This window comes from Harpia harpyja, chromosome 17 (assembly GCF_026419915.1).
Source record: "Harpia harpyja isolate bHarHar1 chromosome 17, bHarHar1 primary haplotype, whole genome shotgun sequence".
NCBI classification, from domain to species: domain Eukaryota; kingdom Metazoa; phylum Chordata; class Aves; order Accipitriformes; family Accipitridae; genus Harpia; species Harpia harpyja.
This window is the reverse complement of record NC_068956.1, coordinates 6,549,499-6,562,722: the sequence shown is the minus strand read 5'-3', so window position 1 is coordinate 6,562,722 and position 13,224 is coordinate 6,549,499. Positions and strand designations below refer to the sequence as shown.

Sequence of the window (13,224 nt, the reverse complement as noted above, 5' to 3'; positions counted from 1 at the left end):
AGATAACTCTGTTTTTATTGTTTGTGGCAGCTGGCTATACTCCAACATCTATTTAAAAAATAAAGCCATGCCAATGTAAACCATAATAATTCCTGGGATTATATTAGAAAACAGAGATACGTGAATTATATTCTTTACTCAAAAGCTTTTGAGACTTGCCCTTCTGGAGGGTGTGTCACTAGGTTTTGGTAAGGAATTTATTACTTTACAAATTGCTATGAATCAAAACTATAGTGCATATGAAATGAACATGCACAAGGGGAAGACAGACGGTCGTGACCAGCAGCCTGATGGCCAGTGCCTGTTCAGCTGCCGTGGGAATCTGTGTACGAGTGTGAGTATCATTAAGATATTACACTTTCTTTAACCGTGAAGTGCCATTCCCTGGGTAAAAGAAGACAAAGGCTAGATTAGATGATCACCATTGTTACAAATCTTAAGCCAAAACAAAGCAGTCATTGTTTTCTTTTCCAGTATTTAAACATCTCATTGTTGAGCCAAGAGTAAAATAATGCTGTTCTGCAGAAGCCTATACATTATCCTGATGTGCAGCTGCTGAAGATTTAGTCAAGGTTGCTAACTGGGACCTTCTCCCTAAACCTCTGGCCTCCTGTTCAGGTCTTTAACAAAGTGGCTGCATTCCAGTGGGTATCTTCAGGGACCTTGAAAATATGCTGACCTCCAGTTTTCTTTGTAGTGTGTAGTCCAAGATGTAGGCAGGGCTCCTCCAAAAACAGTTTGAAAATGCAGTCCTAATATTACCTCTTCCATGTGTCTGTATTGTATTGAAACTTGACTTTATAAATAGAATGGTCAGCTTTGAGGTGGTTTTAGCAGAACGCATGAATTGTGAGAATGGTGTTGAACTGTGGCGTTTCGCTATGAGGTCAGAGAAACTTAGGCTTGTGACTCACGGTCACAGGCAGATTAAAAACGGCTGTGGGGGCTGACACCTATAATATGAACACAGATTTCAATGTCCTCCATTGTGTTGACACTGGAAATTGTCCAGTCCCTTGATGAGCTTGGTTCTGGGCACCAAAGTGGTAGGAAACTACTTCAGGGGGAAAAAACGTGAAAGCTTTCTGCTGATTTATTGCCTTGGAGTGGGTCATCGAGGGTCATATGAGCATGGGAGTTGGCACTAGGAACAAGACGGGATCGTATAGCCAGGGACTGATCGGGGCTGTGCCAATTAGACTGGCTTAAATTGTCACAGAATTGTGACCAGAGTTGGACAACCACTGTGGGTCAGAGCCCCATGGCTGTGGATGGAGATCCTTTCCTGTGCCCAGCTGTGCTAGCTGCTGGTCCCCAGCCTCCTCCTCCTCCCAAACGGTGCTATTGCCCGAGGTCTGCCAGTAGCGCTGCCCCGTTCAGTCACAGGGAGACAGGACACTTGCTGCTACAGGAATTAAGCAAACCCAACTACTGGGGACTGAGAGGAAGGTCTGCCAGCAGACAGGGGACAGGAACCTCCAGGGGGGGAAGATGGCAAGAGGTTTGATGGGCTGGGTACACAGGGTACTTGCAGCAAGTACTCCTGTGGTCATAGCTGTTTACAATATGCATGCTGGTTTCTACCCTTAAAGAGCCTGTGTGTTTTATCTTTAAAAAAATAAAACTCCAGAGACAGACTACTAGGTGGCTTGATAATGAAATTTATTCTTACAGGGAAGAAATACCATGTCTCTTTATTTTAGTGGAGAGAGACATAGCAAGAAGAGATGGTAAGAGCTGGAGCCAGGCAAATTTCACATGAGAAGCAAGGCACGATTGTTCAACTGTGAGAGTGATTAACCAGTGGAACAGACTACCACGGGAAGCAGTAGATTTTCCATTTCTTCAAGTCTTCAGCTCAGGACTGGATGTCTTTGTGGAAAATACTTTTAATAAACATGAGATTTTGGGCTCAACACTAACTCAGTAAAATTCTGTTGTGCTTATGAAACAGGAGGTCAAGCTGGATGATATAATACCCCTTCTATTCTTAAAAGTCTGAGAAGTGTAAATGGAACAGCTATCGAGCTCCACTATGGAACAGGTTAGGGTATACGTTCATACGCTTTCCTTGTCAGTGGCAATGTTTTGGCTGGAATATTGCAGGTCCTGATGACCTAGTGTCCAGGACAGCATCCTACTTCTGCTGAACCCTCCTCTGAGGTCAGCCTGTCCCTATCTGAAGCCCCTTAGCTATGATTACCTCCAATTCAACATTCTTTGCATCTAATTCAGGTTGTGTTATATAAAAGCAGAACTACAAATTAAGGGAGAAAGAAGCATGCTTTAGTACCAAGTGAAAGGTAAGTAGAAAGAAGCAAATTTAGTTAGATACAACAGATGCTACATGTGAATGAAGGCTGAATAACAAGCTTTTCATGCAGTCTTAGAGCTGCAATTTTCTCAGCAAGTCATCTCAAAAGCTCTCTGAGTCCTTAAAAATCTGATTTTTTTTCTCCTGAAAATAATAAAGCAGCTCTTAAAAGAGCACTTTCCCTCAATAGGGTCCAAAGTCCATTAGCAAAGAAATCAGCATTATTATTTCCTTCAGTTTTACACATGGAAGTGAAAAAAGCAAGTTGTCCATAGCTAGTCAGAAACTAGTGACAGTGATCTTGCTGTCTATATCTCAGATAGACATCTGACAAGATTACAAGTATACAAATATCTTTATTTTATTACAAGAAACCCAATTTATTTTCTTAAAAGGGTTTTCTGTGGTTGTCTTTTGATAATAATGCTGAAGGAAGCGGGCTAAGGGATTCTCTTGCTCATAGCTGGATCTGGCCCTGATGACTTCCACCAAATATAGTCGAACAACAGACAATATATAGTTAAAGGTTGTAAACATTTCTGGTACCCTCTGGAGTGTCATTTCCATCCATTTAACATCTCCTTTAGATGTAGTTAAGATGTTAAGAGTCGATCCATAGCCAGCAGCATGGGTAATGTGCAGCCCAATGGCAAATGAGTGGTACCAGGTGGGAGAAGAGTGGGTGCAAAGTGCCTGATGCTCAGCCTGAAATTCAGCATGCAGCTGTGCAGCTGCTTCGCATGCACAAAGCTAGATGCCTGCCTGCCATCTGACTATTTACGTGAAACCACAATTAGGAACGGTTAGCATGTATGCACTTGGCTACACAATTTAAAAGCAGGCCTTCAGTTTGAGGCTGAACTAAAAAAATAAGAAGGCTATTCCTATCATTGTTTTACAACGCTGTTTTCATCCGTGAGAGTCACAGCAAACAGCCAAGTATAGGGCATAGTACGCAGAAAGGATCTGAAGGCTCCACAGTTTTCGCAGTCAATTTTTTTCTACCAGCCAACTTTATAAACCACTTCCCAGCAATAAGCCAACATACTCACTACAGAAACAATAACTTTTAGTTTCTCAAGGATTAGCAGAAATATGTAGCTACCTTGAGCTCAAATCTTACCATGGCACTAAAGGTAAAGGAAACAGGCCAATGAGACTTTCCCCTGATTCTGCTGCTATGTAATCTGTTGACTACTGTATGTCTACTAATCCCTGTTAATTCTGTGCTTCCTTCTTGTCTGCCCTGCACCTGGACCATGCCTGTATAGAAGCAAACTCAAGAGGTCACTGACCTCATTGGCCTTATATAGGATCAGTTATGCCTAAAATATTCCTGACTGACATTTCTCTAACCTTAAAGTCTCCATATACCATCCTGCACAGCAATCTATTCCTATTCATTATCTATTCCTATAGTTTCCGATACGTAAACTGAATCCTCTTTACTGTAATTAAAGCCCATTGCTTTTTGTCCTATAGAAAATAAATTATTTCTTCTTTTCAATGGCCGTTCATTTCTTTCATGTCTATTATGATATCTCTTCTCAGATTTCTGTTGTTTAGGGTAAGAAGTTCCAGTTTGTTCCATTTTTCCATTGCAGGTCATGGTTTCAACCCTCTCATCATTCCTGCTGGTTCTTCTCTGGACACTCTCCAGCTGACTCATATTGTTCTTGAAGTGTAGTGCCTGGAACTGGATAAACAGATGAGACCTTAGCTGCAGTAGCTGACATTATTCAACTCTATCTGTTAAAATCCCCTCAGCCTCCTTCCTGAAACCTGGTCCTTACTTGTGTGTTTTCTGTCCCATGCTCGTGCAGTTGAACGTTTCTGCCTAAGTGTGGTATCTTGAATATATCCCCATTAAAAAGCTATTTTCAGACCCTTTTAGAAATATGCGAAGAACTTTTGGAATTCTAATCCTATACCCCAGTGTATTTTCAGTCCCCTCCCACCTCTGTCATTTCCATGTGGAATGTGCCCATTTTCCATTCCAACAGCTAAATTATTAGTGACTAGATTGAAAAAGACTTAACGAGGGAGAGTCCCACTTGGTAATGCTGCTATACCAATAAAGGATGGCAGCAAGGAACAGTACAACGCAATTGCAACAGCACTGTGCTAGTCTGGTAGTACCCAACACAGATACAGACCAAGTTTGTAATTTCCAAACCTTTTAAGGTCTTCAAGTGGAAAAGTGGCGCAAAGCCATGTTGGGCTATGGTTTAACCTGTTATTTTTAAAAGCAGCATCAGCTTATGTATTCTGTTCCCTACCTTCCCTTTGGCACTTTCTCGTACCCCTGCACAGCCTCTTCTGTCAGGCCAACATGACTACTTGTGTAGCCAAGTGGTAAGCCAGGTTGGGGGAAAACTAAAACAGCACAAAGAGAAGAAGTATAGCTCACGGCTAGAGCATGCCCTGAACCAGGTCACTGTGGAGCTTGTGCCCACACGAGGAAGAGGACAGGAAAGTGTAGCTGGAAGTGTATGCTCACAACGCGCTTAAGAAAAACTCAGCCCTTGCTGTTGCTCAGAGAAATGGTCCCGTGCACCCCTCTGCTCTTGTCTTCTCTCTGGCGCTGGGTGTAGTACTTAGAACTACTCTATTCTTTTTGGCTTCATTAATTTTCAATCTGATCAGATCCCTGATCTGGCTGACTGCATACCTAAACAGTCAGTACTGTTGGCTGAAGACAGGTGTTGGACATAGGAGAGAGGTCCCTAAAAAAGTAGGTTCATGCCTGGCTTTCATCTGCTAAAATGATGTTTTGGCCCAGAAAAGATTCTCCTTTATTATGCCTTCCACTCCCTCAGTGTGTTGCTGCGTGACTGATAGAAAGGACACAGCAAGTACCAGCAGTGTGTCCTGGGGCTGCGGCACCAGTGCCTTAGGTGCCTTAGCCTTCTGTATTGCTAAGGGCCTTCCATCTACAACTCCGTACTTGCTTTCCAGCCCCAGCTCCGTGTCCTCTCACCCCAGCTGCCTTGGCAATGTTTCCCAGAGCCTCTGGGGCAGTACCTTTCCCTTGTTTTTCTCATGCTGTTATTCTTACGACCTTGCACCTGCAAACCCCCGACAGAGTTCTTGGCAGGTTCTCATGGGAAGCGATTGACACCAGTGTGAGAATCACCCCTTCTTCCCCCCTTTTCCTACCCTTTGGTTGTAGCTTTTAGTTTACATTACAGGGGGCATAAAGCTTAACAACCATCCAGCGTGCAGCACCTGCAACGTAAGTGGTTACAACCAATAGAATTTGGGTGGGTCCCAATAAACATCATATCATTACTATGGCAAAAGTGCTACGGGGGAGCCCTGGAGAGGAGTCCAGGAGAGGATGGTTTCTGGGACACCCCCCCACACACACTTTTTTCTCAGCTGCTCACTTAGAAGAGTTCTCCCTTTCCCTTCTCATTCTCAATCTCTCTCTCTTTAGTTTATTTCGCTATTAGATTCAATGTATGCCCTCAGCTCTGAACCCCACTAATAAATCTTTGTGCATGTGAACTTCTCCCTGCATGCTACATGCAACAGAGGAAAGGTGTCGAAGGCAGGAATCCCCCTGACAGCCCCTTGCTTTAGCAACAACAGTCTTAGACTAGCTTTGCAGCATCAGTGCAGTTCCATGCAGTTTAAATTCATGGGTTTAACTGATGGGTTTGCCATCATGTGTAATGGAGGGGAGGGAACACATGGCTGAGGCAGGAGGGAGAGTGACAGTGGAACGGTGGCTGCATTGGATTGGAATAGGGTGAAACCATACTCTAAGTGGGAAGAAAAGCCAGTAATACCCAAGACTTTCCTCTTTGTAGAGAGTTAACAAGTTTACAGGAACTGCTGTGACCAGAGGAATGGTTCAGGAATAGAAAGCTGCCAGTCACCACAGAGACAGGTAGATCCTGGGGAGTGGGGCTCTTGGGAGAAGAAAGAGCAACAGCAAAGTCATGAGGTGGTAGGACACAGGAGCTGGTCCAGCAGCTGCTGGTGTGGACTGTTGCCCCCTTAGCACTGCTGGCAAATCTGTGCCTGCACCCTGTTATGAGGCTTCACAGTTATTTTGGAGTTTTTCCAGTACAGCTACTGAAAAATTAAACTGAAATATGAGCTGAGAATAACCCATTTATTTAAATATAGCTTAACCTTAGGTGTCAGACCCTTTTTCCCAGAAAACAATTCCTGCACCATGCAGCTAAAGAAAGCCTGAATTAGAAAGAATAAGTAGGTCTCTAAGGCATTTCTAAATCATCAGATTTTGTTGCAGCTAATCATTGCACTGATATTTTAGCTCTGTGAGTAGCTTCTGAAGATAGTGCCAACACAGTCATCCTGGCTGTGTGTGTTTCAGTGGAAAATATTTTGGGCTAAGCATTGTGTGTGGCTATTTCAATAGAAAAATATTTAAGGGAAAGTGTATTGTCATGGTAAATTACATAGAAAAACTAGGGTGGGGCATGGGAAAAAAGGCAAAAGTTACATACAAACAGAAAAAGACAAAAGCCACATTTTGCAAAATTCTATTCAATTATCCATATATTTTTTGCATTAGCTGCTCCTTTGATGAGTGATGCTTACACAGAACAGACAATGCGGTGCAAGGCCTGAGTCTGAATGGACTTCCCCACAGACTGGCTGTGTAACAGGGTGGTTTATTTAAGAGGATACCCTGGTGTTAAGGAGGGAGCCAGGCCAAGGGTAGCCTGCCCAAGAGGTGCCAAGAGGGCATGGGGCTTCCCTGGGTGGTCCTGACCTGTTGCATCTTTCCCAAGTTGAATGCAAATCATGGTGGGAATCATCCTTGTAGTGTTTTTTGGGAATTTGTGGAGAAAATTCTAGGGAGGTAGCTGCACATAATTCTGTTCACTATACAGACAGGGCAAGTGAAATACAGTTTATCTGAACATTAGTTTCTTATACTGGCCTTTCAGATTCTTTGATGCTATGGAGATAGATTTAGTACTTAACCATTCGTACTTCTAGGAACAAGTGCTGGGATGGCCAAAAGGATGGACATCAACCCTGAGCATTTAGGACATTTTTAATTGCTGCTGATACAGGCATATCTGCTACACCAGCAGCTGAGTTCCTGTTGATGATGGAGGTTGCGCTGTTTTTGGACTTTGTCACAGAGCCAGTGTGGGGCTGCAGATCCCCATATTTCTTCCATAAACTGGGGTCTAAAGTTCCTTTGGAAATATGCTTCATAAACTGTAAGTGTGCCTTGCTGCTTCAGTGAGAGCTCCTTCACACACAGAACAAACTATTCTGGAAGAAAGGTCACTTTAAACTAGACTAAAGGCTCTGTTCACATGAGCTGTGGGTCCATGAGGATTTCTTTGGTGACGATTCTGGCTTAAGTAATTCTGGCTTTTTTCCTCTGACCTCCCTCTCTTCCCACCAATTGTCCATGTGCCACTCCCTGCACTGCGCCAGCAGAACTGTTTGTGTAGCTACATCGTGAACAAACAAGGGAACTGATCTAATACAACTAGGCAAAATGGAGAAATATTTGTTTTCTTCTACCAGATCGTTTGACCTGTGTGATTCATTACACAGCTATATAAATCACTCCCTGGCAGAGAACAGGAGGGCAGGTGGAAGCAGAAGAAATTAGATGGATGGGGTGGGATGGGACTGCCTGAGCAGCGCTGTTGCTGACCATGAAACCACAGACTGAGTTTAGGCTTTACTGATGCTAACTGCACGTCGTTGCCCCTCTCTCATCACAGCAGCAGAGTTGGAGAGGCACAGACTGTCCTACACCCTGGGTCGAACTCTTTCACCCTTGAAGACAACCCACAAACTAAACTGGCACACAGGGAGATTTCAGGAGATTGCTGAGCTGTAACTCACCACTACCATTAGGATGAGATCTTGTTTCTCAGCCATCTTTCACTCCTGGCTGCAGCTTCCAGCCTTCCCTTGCACCAGTTCTGGTGGTCCTCAGAGAGTTTGCAGAAGTCTGGTCTTGTTCATTAGCTAAAGAGAAAAGATCAAGTTACTTTGTGCTTGATCAGTTTTCTTCTGGGTTAGTAAAGCTGAACTGGCTCATTGACAGCCTTTTAAAAAGCAGAGTCCATGGAAGAGAAGTGGTGGAAAACCGGAACTGGGAACATGGAGAAGGTTTGGAAAGGGAGGTACGTGAGATATACTTCCTTCATTAGTGTTGTTTGATCAACTCAGCTGTCTCACCTTCTGATTCAGATACACCTTCCATTTTTATGCAGGTTGTTAGCTCTAGCTGATGGATAAAATATGTGATTTTTATCCATATCATCCTGAACTTCTGCGGCAAGATTTAAATGTGTGAGCTGTTCCTTGCTTTCAGAGCATGAGTCAGCTAAAGGTTTGACCCATTAATCTTTCAAAAGTGAGAGGGGAAAAAAGACTGCAGCCTTTTCTGGCTGTTGCATTCCCATTATGCAGAAGGGATGCTATGGGTTTCTGTGTTAATGCTTTTTCATTGGTTTCTAAATTTGCTGTTTTCATAAGGCAAAAACTACGACGTTAGCTGTCAGACTTACAAACTCAACTGGTGTTCTGAAAATCTGGCTGTGTTTTCAGATTCTTAATAAAAATACTAGTAAAACAGCCTCTGTAATTGGAGATTAACTGACAGGGCTCTTGACAATACATGAAGCAGAACAGAATCCACCTCAGTTGCCATGGCTATGTCTTCCCATTGAGCTTACAGAATTTAAAAAATTACTTTTTCCAGTTAATTCAGCAATTCTGACCTGTACACACATAGAAAACAGTTAATATCAATAAGAAGGAACACTTTTTATATAGCAGATGCCGGCCTCAGGTAACTTAGGTGCAGGGCTCTCTCTGTACACAGGTAAAATAACTGTGACCTAAGGCAGCACGGTATCAGGGGCAGCCCAAAGGCCAGGGCCCCACTGTAAATGCTGGAGCTCTAAAAACTCAGACTCATAGCTGCTCCACTGAGTAATGGGAGAGGTTTGAGGGCAACAGATACTGCCTGGGGAGAATACCCCTCCAGCCTTTTCCATGCTCCCTGTGGCAGTGGGAACAACAAGCTTAGTTTTCCAGGGCTCTGCTCCTTGACCTGTCTGCCCACTAGCTCTCTATTTCAAGTATCCTCCTTTCCCAGCACAGCACAGCCCCTTCACATTTAGGATGGCAAAATTCAGTGTTACCTAGACAGTTGAGAAACCCTGAGCTAATTCTTTAAACCACCTCTATTTCTTACATTCTTTCTTAAGTATCCTCTACTGCCTACTCTTGGAGAAAAGAAAAAGAAAGTACTGGGCTGCCTGGACCAGCTGATTGCCAAAATGCAGGAGGGTGGAGGTCCTTCTGTTTTATATAGACTACCTGAAGCATATCAAGGAAGAAAGATGCCAGGGGAGATGTCCTGCTGGACCTGCTGCAAACAAGAAAGAACTGGTTGAAGATGTGAAGGTGCAGTCTTGGCTGCAGCAAACACAAGACTGTAGAGTTGAAAATCTTGAGAGAAATGAGCAAGGCAAGTAGTAGAATCACAACCCTGGATTTCAAGAAAGCAGATTTTGGCTTACTCAGGAATCATCTTGGCAGGATCCAACGGGAGACTGCCCTAGAGGGCATGGGGCCCAGGGGCAGCTAGTTGATCTTCACGGAGAACCTCCTCTAAGAAAAAGAGCAGTCTGTTCTGATGCGCAGAAAATCAAGCAACTATGGCAAGAGGCCAGCATGGATGTACAAGGGACTCCCAGCTGAGCTCCAACACAAAAAGGAAGCGTACAAAAAGTGGAAGCACAGACGGGCTGCCCAGGAGGAATAGAGAGGCATTGCTTGAGCATAGAGGGCTGGTGTGAGGAAAGCCAAAGCTCAGCTGGAGTTGAAACCAGACAGGGAGGTGAAGGTTAACAGGAAAGTCTTCGGTATGCACACTGGCAGCAAAAGGAAGGCTGAGGAAAATATGGGTCCGCTGCTCCACGGAGCAGGGGACACAGTGACAAAGGACGTGGAGAAGGCTGAGGTACTCATTGCTTTTTTTGCCATGGTTTTCACTGATATGGTCTGCCCTTAGGCTTCTCAGTTCCCCAAGCCTCGTAGCAGTCTGTGGGAGTGAAGCAGTACCCGGCACAGCAGCTAGGGAGCACTGAAGCCAACTGGACATACACAAGTCCACAAGACCAAATGGGATGCCACAAAGGCTGCTGGAGGAGCTGGCCAATGTCATTGCGAGGCCACTCTCTATCATCTTTGAAAGGTTACAGAGATCTAGGGAGGTTCCTGATGGCTGGAGATGGGTAAAGGTCACAGCTGTCTTCAAGGAGGGCAAGAAGAAAGATCCAGGGAACGACAGGCCAGTCTGCCTAACCTTAGTCCCTGGGAAGGTGACAGAGCAAATCCTCCTGGAAGCCACATCCAAGCACATGAAGAAGAAGGTAATTGCGAACAGCCAGCATGTATTTACCAGGTCAAATTGATTGCTTTCTACAATGACATCACTGGCTGTGTGGACAAAATGGGAGCTGTGGATGCTGTAAATGTTTTACAAAGCTTTTGACATGTTTTCCCATAGTACCTTTACAGTCAAATTGGTGAAACACAGCTGGGTAAGTGGACTACAAGGCAGGTGGAAAGTTGGCTTAGCCATTGGCTCAAAGAGCCAGTGGTACAAAGTCCAACTGGCTGCAGGTTACTACTGGCATCCCTCAGGGATTGCTACTGGGGCCAGTACTGTTTCATGTCCTTTACTGATAAGCTGGATGATGCGATGGGGCGCAATCACAGCAAATTTGCAGACAATACTAAACTGGGGGTTAATGATTGATAAGCTGGTGATCGGGGCTTCTATGCAGAGTGTCCTAGACAGGTTGGAGGAATGGATTCACAGGAACTTCATGCAGTTCAACAAAGGCAAATGCAAAGTCCTGCACTGGGGGAGAAATAGCTTTATGCAACAGTAAAGGTTAGGAGTCAACAAAGGAGCCTAGTGGAAAAAGACTCGGAGGTCCTGGTGTACAGCGAGTGGAACACGAGTCAGGAGAGTGCCCTTGCGGCAAAGAAGGTTGACCACACACAAGGCTGCTCCTAGCAAGAGTGTAGCCAGTAAGTTAAGGGAAGTGGATCTTCACCTCTATTTGGCACTTGTGAGACCATACCTTGTAAGTGACCAGTTTTGAGCTCCCCAGTACAAGAAATAGATTGATATGCTGGATTAAGCCCAGCAGAGAGCCACCAGGCTGGTCAGGGGGCTGGAGCTCATGATGTATGAAGAGAACCTGAACGAACTGGGTCTGTTCAGCCTTAAGAGAAAGCTAAGAAGGGAGCTGATTGCTGTCTACAGCTGCCTAATGAGAGGATGTAGAGAAAACAGGTGCATGGGGAAAGGATGAGAGGGGAGGATGAGGGGTGAGGGACACAAATTGAAGCATGGGAATTTCTGACTCATTACAAAGGAAAAAAAGGTTACCATGAGGGTAGTCAAACACTGAAAACCGGGGACCACAGTGGCTGCAAAATCTCTCGTATTTAAGGTATTCAAAACCGGACTCAACGAGGCCTTGAGGAACCAGCTTTAACTGGCCCTACTTTGAGCAGGGGTTAGAGATGATGACTTCGCAAGTCCCCTCCAATCTACATGATCCCATGATTCTGTGAAGAAGTGTGCCTTGAAGAGAATGAATGAAAGGAGTGAGAGTGATTTACTTTCAACCCACATATATAAAAAGTATTTCAATGTCCCTGAATGATCCAGAAATATTCTGGGATGTAAAAAAAAAAAACCCGAAACGAGCTCATCTCTTAAGACCCCATGTCTTCAAGGCATTCCAGAGATTCTTTTTTTTTTTTCTGACATTTACTATTGCAATCTTATGAGAACTCACATTTGGCAAAATCCTCCTATATATATCTAATCTAGCCCTCCCAAGTACCCACCATGCGCTTTTAAAATACCACTAAATCATTGTTACTTGAAGCTGACTGCAGATTTTAAAAAAATATTTTATTGTTTTATTGTTTTATTTTCCTCTACACACTAAGTCAAGGGCCCTACTACTTCCTAGTTAATGTATGTATGGTATTTATATAGCAGTATCATACTATTTAAACAAATCATGAACTATAACATATGTATTTTTTCATAATACCCCCCTGGGATGTAAGAAATGCTTCTCCCATAATACAGTCAAGAAACTGAGGTACAGAAAAGCATGGAGGTTTTCCAAAGAGAATCTCAGCAGAGCACAAATTGAAGCAAATTCTCTGAACTTTCAAGCTTGTGTTTAACCACATGACTAATTCTTCAAATAAAGCTTGATGAAGTGTACTGTGGCTTTTGGAAACTCGGCTCCCCTGGTGTACCAGCCTTTCATGTCTTCTGAGAAAGCAAAAAAAGGCAAGTGGTTTAGACTAAGAACTGTCTAGAGAAACCAGCAGGATTGTCACCTGGAGAAGGAAGTCCTCTAGCATCCAGAAGATAGGCGAAGGCATAGACCAGTCTGGGCCCAGTAAGTTGGTGGCGGTGACTGAACGGGTTGATTCTGGGTGTGGGTGGGGAACTTTCCTGCATGCAGGCCAAGAAGCACAGGCTAGCTGAGGCTTTCACTTTCCCTAGGTTTTGGATGAGCCAGTGAAACGCAGTGGAGTTGAATGTGTAGCTGGCCATCTGGAGGATGTCAGCTGACAGCTGCGAAGTGAAGGGGAGCTGTCTTCTCTCCAGTAGCTCAAGGGCACCCACGGGGAGAAGTTAAAAACCCTCACCTCTGAAAAATTTGTGCCTGCCCTTCTTTCAACAGATCTGCAGCACAGTCATGATTTAGTCTTAATTAAGATGCCAGTCTAAAAACATCCTGTCATATTTTAAAAACAAGCCTGTTCTTTCTTTGTGTATTTTCCCACAAACACTTTTATCACAACCTTGATCTTACAGCACAGACCCGAGCAGAGCT

The 13,224-nt window shown here is 44.1% G+C and overlaps 1 long non-coding RNA gene across 1 annotated transcript; it reads right to left on the bottom strand.

Moving 5' to 3' along the window:
- Positions 1–3,158: 3,158 nt before the first annotated feature.
- LOC128153492 (uncharacterized) lies at positions 3,159–11,954 on the bottom strand. The gene is made up of 3 exons (XR_008238973.1): positions 11,864–11,954; positions 8,168–8,293; positions 3,159–4,010 (listed from the first exon to the last, which is right to left on the bottom strand). It is a non-coding gene; the product is annotated as an uncharacterized LOC128153492 (long non-coding RNA).
- Positions 11,955–13,224: the final 1,270 nt, after the last annotated feature.